The sequence below is a fragment of the Schistosoma haematobium genome, chromosome 1, assembly GCF_000699445.3.
Source record: "Schistosoma haematobium chromosome 1, whole genome shotgun sequence".
Taxonomy (NCBI): domain Eukaryota; kingdom Metazoa; phylum Platyhelminthes; class Trematoda; order Strigeidida; family Schistosomatidae; genus Schistosoma; species Schistosoma haematobium.
In genome coordinates, this window is record NC_067196.1 from 88,798,284 (window position 1) to 88,811,663 (window position 13,380).

Below are 13,380 nucleotides of genomic sequence, written 5' to 3' on the forward strand. Positions count from 1 at the left end.
AACTTACAGCTTATTATTCAATACACTGGAAGTGAATGTCTGCGAATTATCATCCTTGATTATGTTTCTCTATTCTTTTCAGTAGTCTTACATTCATATGAAATATGAGAAAACTAAATTTCATCATTCTCAATTCACTTGGTCTTGTTTGTTTGAATCTACCCATTGAAGTTTAAGGCTGCAATTGATCAGTCTGTTATTGGCATATGTACATACTGTGCGTATTCCCTCGATATTGCTTTAATTCACAAGCATTATAGTCAAAGATGGATAATGGCTAGCAGTGGAATTCAGATAAGACGAAACGCGCATCCTGGATTCCACTGCTAGCCACTATCCATCTTTTCTTATCAAATTTATTATTCTCAGTTTGTCATAATTATAATATATTTATAATGCACTGATGTGTAAAAGATTAAATGTTGGATGATTCTTGATTAAGTATAAATTGTTAATTCAGAGAACATGTAGGGTTGTGGAGATTGTTCAGGTGAAATTGACATTATTAATGGATCAATAATCTCCACAACCCTATACTGATAATTATCATGCGCTCACTAGTAGACTAACTTCAAGATTGATTTCCTGGAATTCTAGTGAGAATCTGTGACCTGTAGATTTCAACCGTGTTTGTTGTAGAGGCAGTTACTCACTGAATACAATGGAGTACGATCGTGTAATATCCCAGTTTGGTTGGAGTTTGACATTAACACCATTCGATGCCAGCTCAATGGTTTGGAAGTTAAGTGTTTACACACACCAGACCGATTGTATTGAATTCAAGTCCTACATGTGAAATCGTAGATGCGCACTTCTGAGATGTTACATATTAAGACGAAACAGCTGTCCAGTGCTTCCATGGTTTTCAATAGTGATCTCACATTGATCCATTTATAATATCAATCGAAACTCAATCAATAATTGAATCATTCATATGAACTATGCGCTAAGTTTATATCAAATTACCAATTTAAATCACAATATGATTCTCCATTTTAACTACAATCAATTAATGATAAATAATCAATAAATTTGATTGTCGTTTAAAAATTAAATTACAAAATTCAATAATGATTTAATTATTGATCAAAATTTAGTCAGATCTTATGTCTATATGAGTATATCAGAATCGATCTGGCAGATTATTGATTTATTATTATTAAAAAAAATCAATATTTTTTCAATAAAAATCATTATTGATATGATTTGATTATTAATCATTATTATTATTATTATCAGCTTTATTCAATATTATATTTTTGGTACAATATTAGAATTCTCAGCACAAAGTATTTCAACAAGTTTCCGTTTCTTTCTTCTTGGTCGGTCCTGGCGATAAATATTGAGTGATCGCCAGTTAGATGTTAGCAGTTCAGTAAATGAACATCTGAATAATGTACATTCTTTTCGTTGTATATTGCCAGCAACCACATTGTCTCTTATTGAGTTTTTTGTAACTTTGATAAAGAAAGGTTGTACACTTTTGAGAAACGCAGCAGAATAGGTTATGCGATTAATAAACATAGTGATATATTAAAACAAACAAGAAAACAAATAACTTGTTGAAATATCTAGATGGCAGGAACAGGTAGCTCAGATGCTCAAGCAGGCCGCCTTAATTAAATAATTTAATTTTCAGGATTTTTTTCAATGTTAAAGATGTTTAATTGAATAGTAATATTACAGTAATATGTACTAAATATGTTGATGGAGTTTTGTTCTCTGAGCTTGATGGTTTGGTCGTGAAGGTTTCATCGTTCTTCTTCTGGACGACATCATCAGCACAAACTTCAAATAGAAGTGAAGTGTTCAAATTTCTCCATGTGCATTTCACAGCTTTTTCTGTACACCTCGACGTTAAGTTGGTTCTTATTGAACTTAAATTTGTGCTGATGATGTCGTTCAGAAGAACGATGAAAGCTCTACAACCAAACCATCCAGCTCGGAGAACAAAACTCCATCAAAATCATCCACTTGAGCTACAAATCTTCTCCACCGTACTAAATATGTTTAACCATATAATCGTTAAAACTGATGCATAACACTATCAGCATGTTTTCTTAACTAGAACAATATTGAAAAACAGAGATTAATAAATAAAGTTACTGACTGTTATGATAATATCTGGAATGAGAGTGTGTATGTATTGAATATAGAACATTCAGACTTTAAAAAGAGCTGGCTGTTATTAAGCTTATGAACTGATAACTAATTGTTTAAAGTTCTACTTGTTATACTGTAAAACGTATATGTATTGTTATCAGTGAATAACGGCTTTAATCAAGATACTGTTGAGCTGTATAAATGTAATGAACAAAAACTTATTGAGAGTTAACTAATTTATTTCATTATGCAAAATCATGCACTAAATTTGTAATTTATTAAAACAGTACAGTTTCAGTATGGAAAGGACAGGAGGCTAGGTGGCCTGTGTTGATCCTAACAATCGTGGTCTCTCAGTTGATGAAACTTTCTTTTGATAGCATCCATAGATGGAGTTTCAGCAACTTGTTGAAGTAATGAGTCCCACTCATTATTGAATCGATGGGAAAATCGATCATCAGCTGACAAGTAATTTGTTCTGAGCTTGTAAAGTTTTTGTGAGTGTTCTCGTAAATTCTCTGTTCTGCAAAACATGAAACGTGAAGGCATATCAGATGCAAATTTATCAATAAGTAATCTAAAGTCGGTTCTCCTATATGACATTGAAAATGGGTTTAGTTTAGCCAGTCGAGCATCATGTGGTAGCTTTTTCTAAATCGAGAATCGACTTATCTATGGTTCTTTGAACCTTTCCCAACAGCTCATTGTCTCCTTTTACGCAGGGGTTCTAAAAACTTTGGCGGCTACGGCACGCCCGTGTGCAGTAGATTTAAAATCTCGGTTAATGATGACTCCCTAGTCGTCTTGTGTCTGCACACCAGGTAGCACACTGTTATTCAAAGTGTATGTATATGTACCTTGGTGACTAATATGCATCACAATTCACATATAATCTTTTATCGCCAACTGCCAAATTGTAAAACATTCATATAATTTCTCCAGGTCATTTTGAAGTTCTAATATATCACCTTTAATTCTTATTGCTCTCCATATCTTGACATCGTAAGCAAATAACAAAACCGATGGTGATAGGAGACTAGAAGGGTCTTTTACAAACAGGAGGAACAACATCCTTCCGAATAGTCCTTTCCAATATTTTAACAACTATTCTGGTTAAACTTACGGGTCGATATTTCTCAGGCTTATGTCTCGTATCTGTTTTGAAGATAGGACTTACTATGTCATTCTTCCACTCTTTTTGTAACGACTCCGGGTTACAAATAGATTGAAACATATGCTTAAGGTATTCACTACAAAATTTTCTAATTATTTTAATAACCTAGGATGCATTTCATCGGGCTCCACGGATTTGTCTGTACCAAACTCATTTATTAGGTCGAAAACTTCGAATTATTTAGTGGTTACAGTGTCTAGTGTGTATGAACTGAAGTTGAAGGCATCTCTACGGTAAATACATTGCTAAAGTAGTTCGAGAATACCTGATCTTTACCATAATGCTACTGTTACCCTTAAATGTTGGAAGATTTCTTCTTCTATTAGTCTTTTGGTTTGTGCACGAATATAAGCGTTTATGGAGCTCCATAGATGCCCTAACAAATTTTTGTTTTACATACTTCTACACTTCCAAAGGATCAAGGCACAAATATTTAGAGGTTCTGGATATTGAGATTTTGTTTCGTTCCCTTTCACATTCTTCTCCTCTTACGGAGAAGGGTGTGAAAATTGCCGAATTTTGTAATGAGTAAAACTGAAAGTCAACACAATGAGTTCCAACGTGTATTTATGAAAAACGGAGTTCAACCGTGTTGGATGTGAGACAGGTATCAAATAGATAATGATCATGTACTTTACGAACTTGAATTTAAAAACTTAAATCGTTGGATGATAACTGAGTAGCCTATAAATTAAGCTTTCTTTATTTAATGTCGAATTTGTTAGTAGTTTAAGAATAATCCTCCACAAAAAAGCAAATGAATTTTGCTTTACACGTACACAGAAATCGTTAGTACTTTGATTATCTAATGAATATGACGTAATAGTTCACTGACATAGTTCAGCTAATAATACTATTCCGGGATGAACTTGAACCGTCTGTTTTCCTACCTATAAACAATGCTAAGGAGTTTGATATTAAGTAGAAACAATTGTACATTGCTCCAATTTTTTTAATGATTTCTATACTCATGTCAGTCAACCACAAAAATCATCCATGGTTTATGATACCATTGTCTAAACAACATAGTTTATGATGTCTGAAGTGTGACTGTTAAATGTCTGGTTATCAAACTAAATGTTCTCACAGTAAGTGCCCAATTCACTACTTTTTGATGACTAAATTTGTCATTATTGATCCTCTATAGCGTAAGTAAATTGTTTCTTTTGTAACAACGTTTCTAATGGATCCTAATCTCAAAGTGAGCATCGACAATCAGATACAAGTATATCCAGTTAACGAACCAGTAACAAGATAAAACTATTGTGGAATGGACAAAGTTGCTAGCCAGTTTATTACGGGTTTCAGTAATTAATGAGTTGAACATTTTCCAGAAATTCCTGTATTAACAAAACTAATCTGCTAATATTTCAAACAATCGTTGGAACATTTGTTAAGCAAATGTTTGTTGGTGGCTAGCAATCGGATTCATTGATGTTCATACAAATAAATTAAAATTCACCTTCATCAGATGAAAAGGTGTTTAGCTGAACTTAGTAGCTACGTGAATAGTGCGTTCAATACTTGAATCAAAAGTTTGATAGGTTTGTGTAATGTTTTGAACATCAATACTAAGATACAGGTACATCTAACTGAAGAGTTCAAGGCAGAATGAAATACGATTCTTTGATTTGACTTCTAGTCACTGGAAAAAACTCACGAATGCTTGTGACATGATGCCACTTACTTACGCCTGTGACCCCCAATGGAGAATAGGCCGCCGACCAGTATTCTGCAACATACTCCGTCCTGAGTTATATCCAATTGTTGTTCATTTTTCTCATGTCTGTCTCAATTTCTCGACGTAATGTGTTCATTGGTCTTCCTCTTCTCCTTTCGCCTTGAAGATTCCAGTTGGGTACATTCCTTAATGTGTCTTATCCACTTCCAGCACGTCTTTCTGATTTCTTCCTTCGCTGGAATCTGGTTTGTTGTCTCCCACAGTAGGTTGTTATTGATAGTGTGTCTGACCAACGGATCGGAAGTATTTTGAGTAGACAACTGGATTATGGCATTCGTAGTTCAGTATATTTTTGCTCCGTACAGTAAAAATGTCTTGACATTTGTATTGAAAATTCTGAGTTTGGTGTTGGTTTACAGACAGTTGTTTTGAGTTCCAGATATTCTTCAGTTTTAAATATGCTGCTCTTGCTTTACTGATCAGCGTCTTCACATCTGCATGAGATCCATCATATTCATCAATGATGCTGCCTGAATACGAGAAAGTTTTTTACCTTCTCCAAATCTTCTACATCAATTGTGATTCGATTGATGCATGTTGTGTTGTATCTGAGAATCTTGCTTTTCCCTTTGTGTATGTTGAGACCTATTGCTTCTGAGGCTACTGCTACACTGGTTGTTTTCTACTGCATTTGTTGTTGCGTGTGCAATAGAAGAGCCAGATCATCAGCGAAGTCTAGATCATCAAGCTGCATCGTAGTTGTCCACTATATCCCATGCTTCGCTCAAGGTATTGACGTCTTCATAATCCAGTCAATCACTAGGAGAAAGAGAAAGAGTAGGAATAAGCAACCTTGCCTGACACCAGTCTTTACTTCGAACGAGTCTTTCAGCTGTCAATATTATGATAATCTGCTTTGGATAGACATATATCACCAAAGATAAATCTATCCCTATTAGAAGTTTCAAACTCTTACAAAATGAATTAATCATTACATCAGTTAACAAAATCAAGATGAACTAATCACGTTCCTTTTTGACAGTTAACTATTTTTCTCTGTAATGTTTTAGCTTAGTTTCATTATTTCTGATATTTGTTTCCTACTCATTTTATTCAATGTATATATTTCACCTTATTTGACCTAATTATATTTATAAGTTTATCATAGTAATTATTTCTCCCTACCTCCCTACCTCCCTCCCTCCATCTCTCTCTCTTGTAAAAGTACAAACTAGTAGTAGCGGTTCAATTTGTTGTTCTCATTATTATTTCCTTTTTCTTTTCTGATTATTTTTTATATCTATTTACTTTCTGTTACATTTACATTAAATACTCTTTATCTGCACTTAGGTTATTCATTAATCTAAATGAATTATGGTATTGTTGTTTTACTTGAATCGTCTCATTGATGTTTAACACTGTCATTGATCATTTTGTTATTGGCATATGTGTATACTGTACGGATGGCCTCGATATTACTTTAATTCATAAACTGTTTAAGCAAAAGATAGAATAGTGGCTATAAATTATAGTTATATTCTGTCATAGTTTATTTGTTAAGGTTGATTCTAACTCATTTTATATTAAAAGTAAATTAGTATTTATTATATGGTGACTTTTCACTAAAGAAAAAAATAATGAAATTTGATTGTTACTTTTGGTTTATAGAATCATAAGTTATGATATGTATGAATACAATTATGATTATGGAGTAATCTAATAGTTGAATTCATGATTTGATTGAAGCTAGACCCTCATGGAAATCTTGGAAGTACTAGACGGCCATTTCGTTCTAGTCTAGGACTCCTCATCAGAGTTTAAGCGTTCACATGTGAAACCGAAAGTCTTGAGTTCGAATTCCGTGGACGGGATCGTAGATATGCACTTCTAAGGAGTCTCATACTAGTAGTTCCAGGTTTTCCTTGGTGGTCTAGCTTTAATCGACTGATGAATTCAACTATTAAATTACTACAGTCTTCACAAAAGCTCCGTTTCTGATAAAAATAGAGTATCAGTTTAGGGTTGTGGAGATTATTAAGTTATTGATTGACTAGAAGCACTGGATGGCCGTTTCGTCCTGTTATGGGACTCCTCGGCAGTGCATATCCACGATCCCACTAGCGGAATCTCAGTCAATAACTTAATAATCTCCACAACCCTCTACTGATAATTACCATATGCTCACTAGTGACTAACTTCGTGAGGGAATTCTCAGAGTTCTAGTGAGAAGCCATGATCAATGGAGTTATTCCGTGTCGGGTAGAGACATGGATCTACCTCAGTACAATAGAAGATGGTCGAACAACTTCGTGGATTGGTTGAAGTTAGACATTAACACCTCTGGAGTCCATCTCAGTGGTCAAGTACGCTAAGCGTGTTCGTGCGAGACTGAGGGCCCTGAGTTCGAATCTCGCGAGCGGGATCGTGAACATACACCGCTGAGGAGTCCCACAACAGGACGAAACGGCCGTCCAGTGCTTTCAGGTTTTCAATGGTGGTCTAACATCAATCGGTTCAATACACATCAAATCGAATGTTTAAAATTTATTTTCATTTACTGAATGCTTAATACCTGATAAGTGTGAACATTGTATAAGTAACTGTTTTCCTATAAGAAGTTTAAAAAGTAATTTGTGATTAGACGACATACGTGAGATATCAAAGGTGATTACATATTTTAGCAGTGTATATGAGTTAACGGTTCACATGAATGATAACTAGTTTTAAGCAATGTAACAGCATTACTCCGGTGTGATGTTATTACTTTGTAGTAGGAAACTGAAGGATTCCTTAATTGTGGCGTCAGGATGATAGAAATCATTTAATGTACACTTTAGATGAATCCTCATGCAATCTATCACAATTGCACAGATGAATGCAATATAAATCTTTACACTTCATTTCAGGTATTTTCGTATGAGGTAGTTAGGAATCTTTGAACGTAGGTTTTCTTATTGTTAACTAACACTTATCATCGATAAGACCTTCCTTGTACTATCAAGAAAATGAAATTTCTTATACAATTCAAACTCATGTTATCAGGTATAATTGTCTGATATATTTCAACATAGGCTAATATGCCTATTTGTTTAATGGTCTTGGTGATTTATTTATTTGTGTAGTTATTTCTATTTTATTATTATTCATATTGACAGTAATTAATAAAGACAAAGTCTTTTATTTATACAGATTTTTAGTGTAGTCAGATAAACACCATTCCTGGAACCTGTTGTAACTTTTAACCCGACTAATTATCACATGACTTATTCAGAATATGACTTCTAACATCTTAGCACTGTGCCACAACAATGACGTATTGACTTGTGTGAGCAGCCTAGCGTCCTCATTGGTCCTTTTTCTTCCTAGCCCCCTGCCTATTGAGCTTGGAATATCAATTTCAGCTTCCAATATACGAATTATTTATTTCGAACATACTTGTACAAGATCAAACCAAAAACTTAATTATGATTGTAGGAAACTGTAGTTAATAAACTGAACATAAATTAGGAATAGTAAATCGTATAATAACAGTCTATAGGTAAATTAAAGCTTATAATAAGTGAAATATGAATATACATAATCTAGCCACTTAACAATTATACAATAAGAATATATGCATAGTTACTAGTCCATAAATAAATCCAAACTGTTACCATTCATTATTCTCATCGGGATATAACAGAATTAAGATTAATGTGATTTCTTTTTGGGTATTTTGTATTTGGATTCAATGTTAAATGGTTTTTACAAAAATTCCATTTTATTATTCAAATGTTGGTTAGTTATATTACTGTTATATTACTCAATTCTATACACAGTAGAAATTAGAAAAACTAATTTATTCATTAGATTGTCTACTTCATTTTGAGTTACTTTAGGAAAGATGTGACTAAATTCACTTGGTGTTGTTTTACTTGTATCTTTCCATTGTTTTTTTTAGGACTGCAATTGATCAGTCTCTTGTTGGCACATGAGCATCCTGTGCGGATTGCTTCGATATACTCTTAAGTCACAAGCTTGATAAGCAAAGATGGATAGTGGCTAGCAGTGGAATCCAGTGTGACGCGTGTTTCGTCCTATTTGGGACTCGTCAACTGGATGTACCTGCATCCCAGAGTTGATGTTCACTACAGGACTCGAACCCAGTACCGTTCGCTCCAAACGCCATCGTGTTATCCACTTATCTACCGAGTACTGATAGTCACCTGCTTGTGCAGTGGGGTGAAGTTTAAATTCACTTTGCTTAAAAAGATGTGAATTAATGTTAAAAAGAAAATTTTGTATATCCGTAAATTGGCTTGATTAGTTATCAGCCAAATCAAGGCAGTATTTCAGTTTCATTGTTAACATCATATAATGACCCTTGTTAAACAACCATCGAAAGCCATGAGACACTGAAACTCTATGATAGTTTGCATCCACGATTCTCCCACCAGAGGTTAAACCTTCTGTCTCAGATGTAATTAACTTAACCTCTGAACCACTGAGCTAAAGAAATTTAAAAAGTCTCCATCTTTATATTCAGTAATTTACTTGTTGAGAATCGAAGTGAATACTAACAAGATTGCATTTTCATTCTAGTTATGAATTTTATAACTGACAGGTGTATAATTATAAGTTAATTGGTACCACCTGAGTATTCACTTATTTAATTATTGATAAACCATACAAGTAAATGAACAAATTATTATCCATAGACTTTCACCCTGAGGAGATTATATTCTATAAAAACATATCGTCGAAACGTATTTTTTACCTAATTGAAAATACTGTTTGAGCTACTCAATCCCACGAATAAAATGTGAATAAAACGAATGATTTTAAGACGACATTATAGGACTAAAAATGTTCTATTTGTAAGAATCATTTAGTGTATTTGAAGCTTACATTATTACTATCTAATATAATAAAAAAAGATAAGTAAGTAAATGATACTATTTATATGTATATGTTATCTATGAGTTCTTCTTACCGTTTACCCGCTCGAAGTACAAAATGTTGCTTCACGATTGGATTGCATCGACACCTGAACTAATGATAGGGAATGAAGTAATTGGGCGTGTCAACAGCTTCACTTATCTTGGAAGTTTCATCAGCCCTTGTGGTCTAATGTGTGACGAAATCTCGGCATGGATACAGAAGGTTCGACAAGCTTTTGCAAACTTGTTATTTATGGCGTAGGCGAGTTATCCATCTATCAACCAAAGGACGGGTTTAGTGCGCAGCAGTTCGTTCCGTCCTACTTTATTGGAGTGAAACATGGTCGGTAAGAGTAAAAGATATTCGTAAGTTGCTAGTATTTGATGATAGGTGTCTTCGAAACATCACTCGTATATCCTGGGACCATGGAGTACGTAACCCAGTTGTTAGGAAACATGTACTAGTTAAGGATGGAAAACCAATTAATGAAGAAGTGAAACGTCATCAGTTGAGATGGCTAGGACATGTGTTACGTATGCTCAACCAGCAACTGCCCCGACATGTGATGTTTTATGGTGTAGGAGTAGGTTGGAAGAAAGCTAGGGACGGCTAGACCAAAACATGGCACAAATTCATGACGTTACCGACAAGTGCACTGTGTGAGCCATGTTGGTAGGTGTAGAACACCTGGTTGGGATCCGCAAGATGATAGCAATCGACGGTAAGAGACTTTGAATGACATGGCTCGAAATCGTTTGCAATGGCGCAGGTGCATCCACTCTTTGTGTTCTCCCAAATTCTAATCTTCTGAATTCTTCTTGTCCCCATTTTTTTCTCTCTTTTCAAATTTATTTTATTGAATTATACTCCTTGAATAACATCTTCAAACCCCGATCATTCCAATTACTGTTTATACTTGTACTAACTGTACCACTATGAGATTTGAATAGACAACTGCATCTCTTTGCTAATGTAGTATAGCAACTTGAACTGATGTACGTACGTAGGAAGTTCAACTTTTTGGATGGCTTTGACAATAATATAAACTGTTTCAAATCGTTCATTATTATGCAACATCATTTTGCTGCTTATTCTAATTGAAGTTAATTCATAAAGTGACATATGACAGTTTATTCGTTTCATAATAAAATGTTCATGCATAGTTATCATAAATATGTTCCAGAATAAAACAATAGTTGTCTATCCGATATCAGCTAATTTATACAAAAGTACTTTTAACATGTAATTCACAGTTTTACTTTTATACAGGAATATATTGCCAATGGGTATTTTTCATTTTAAAACTTCACTCATTTCATAGTTTAGATATTATATTTATAAAGCAATTTTGTTTTAAAGGTCAAGTTAATTCATGAATGTACTTGTTTGCGTATAATTGAAGTATCCTGATAATGAAACTTTTGTGGAGGTCTGTTATTTAATCGTCATTTGAATCGAACAAATGTAGTCGAAAGGACTTTCCACTTTAGTGGCCCGTGGATCTGACCCCAAGGAGATTGTATTGATGATTGTTGTTGAAATATATATGTCGCCTATCCTCGTATAGAATCATCGACTTTAATCGCGTTAATTAATAACGGATTTAGATGAGTCAAATAACCAGAATGGATTTTTGAACACATATATTTTGTATATTAAGCGAATGGACACGTAGTGGAGATGGCGGGTAAGCCAACTCCCATTTAACCAAGCGTTAATCAATATTTATATTCACACAAAAATAAGTTACAGACATGTGATAAGAAATGTATACACACTTACGCGCTCATATAAAAACAGAGAAGATTGATATGCGAATAATTAACAAGGTCAGAATGTAGAATGAAAGTAGAATGAATAGAATGGGCTGTCCGAAAGTTAGAATTAGGTATATGGGCTTAACATAATAACCGATACTACAAAACATTCAGAAATGACTTATTACATTTTTCACTTTTAATTACAAGAATTACTTACTTACGCCTGTTACTCCTAATGGAGCATAGACCATCGACCATCTACTCCGTCCTGGGAATTACAAGAATAAGAAGCTAAATTTTGAAACAAAAGACGTAGTGTTTAAACTGTGAAATTAAAATTACTTTTTCATTAAATTACCCTTCCTTTCACAAATGATTTAATATTACTAATAGTATAAAATAAGTTGTGATTTGAATTGTTCAGTTCAATCATATGTAACTATAAAACTTAGCAGATTGAATTTGATACTCATTGAAAGTATCAATACAAGAAAGACTATAGTCATAATGTCTAATACCAGTTAACATGGAATGTACATTAACTAAGAATTATCACTGATTTATATCAATATTCAAAGATAATTGGTTACTAGAACATTTAATCCATGAAGTTTTGAGACATGTCAGTAGAAATTGACATTTACTTATAATTGACACAGATTTGCAATACAGTCTGTTCAGTTTTGTAAGCTTATTTAGATACTTCTAAATCTTTGAAAAGAATATCATTTTCGTGTCAATTACATATGAAAGAAGTGAGTATGATAGTATTCATAGCAATGGTGGAGAAGATTTATAGATCAGGTGAATGATTTGGATGGAGATTTTTTCTCTGAGCTGGATGGTTTGATTGTGGAGCTTTCATCATTCTTCTGAACGACGTGATCAACAAAAACCTCAAATAGAATTGAAGTGTTCCAACTTCTCCACATATGGCTCACGTTTTGCCTTGTTAACCTCGATCTTCTTTGGTAGGTCAACATTAATCAATGAAGATCAAGGTCTACAGGACAATTTATGGATTATATGTGGAGACATTTTAACACTTCACTTCTACTTAAAGTTTGTACTGATGATGTTGTTCACAAAAACGGTGAAAGAACTACGACCAAAACATCCAGCTCAAAGTACAAAACTACATCGAAAAGTATTCATAAAAATCAGGATCAATGAACAGTTATTTCTATTTTTAGTAATGTAAAAATTCACTTGATGTTGTTTCACTTGTTTCTTCCTATTGTTACTTAGAACTGTAATTGATCAGTCTCTTGTTGGCATATGTGCATTCTGTGCGGATCGCCTCGATATACTCTAAAATCACAAGCTTTTTAATTAAAGATGGATAGTGGTTAGCAGTAGAATCTACGACGCATGTTTCGTCCAATTCGGGACTCGTCAGGTGGATGCAACTGCATCTCAGAGTTGATGTTCACACCACTGCTAGCCACTATCCATCTTTGCCCATTAAGCTTGTGACTAGACTATATCGAGGTAATCCACATATGTTAATAAGAGACTGATCAATTGCAGTCCTAAATAACAATGGGAAGATACAAGTAAACAACACCAAGTGAATTTAAACTTGATCCCATTGTACAAGTAAGTGGCTTCCACGACTCAGTAGCTAAATGGATAACGCGATGGCATTTGAAGCGTACGGTACTGGGTTCGATCCCTGAAGTGAACTTTGAGATGCAAGTACATCCAGCTGACGAGTCCAAAAAAGAGGACGAAACGCGCGT

General features: G+C 34.0%; 1 protein-coding gene across 1 annotated transcript in view; it reads left to right on the forward strand.

Annotated features, from left to right (window-relative positions):
• The window catches only part of PDE8A (High affinity cAMP-specific and IBMX-insensitive 3',5'-cyclic phosphodiesterase 8A), a 142,109-nt gene that overhangs the window by 82,342 nt on the left and 46,387 nt on the right, over nucleotides 1–13,380 (forward strand). The gene's annotated exons all lie outside the window — the stretch shown is intronic.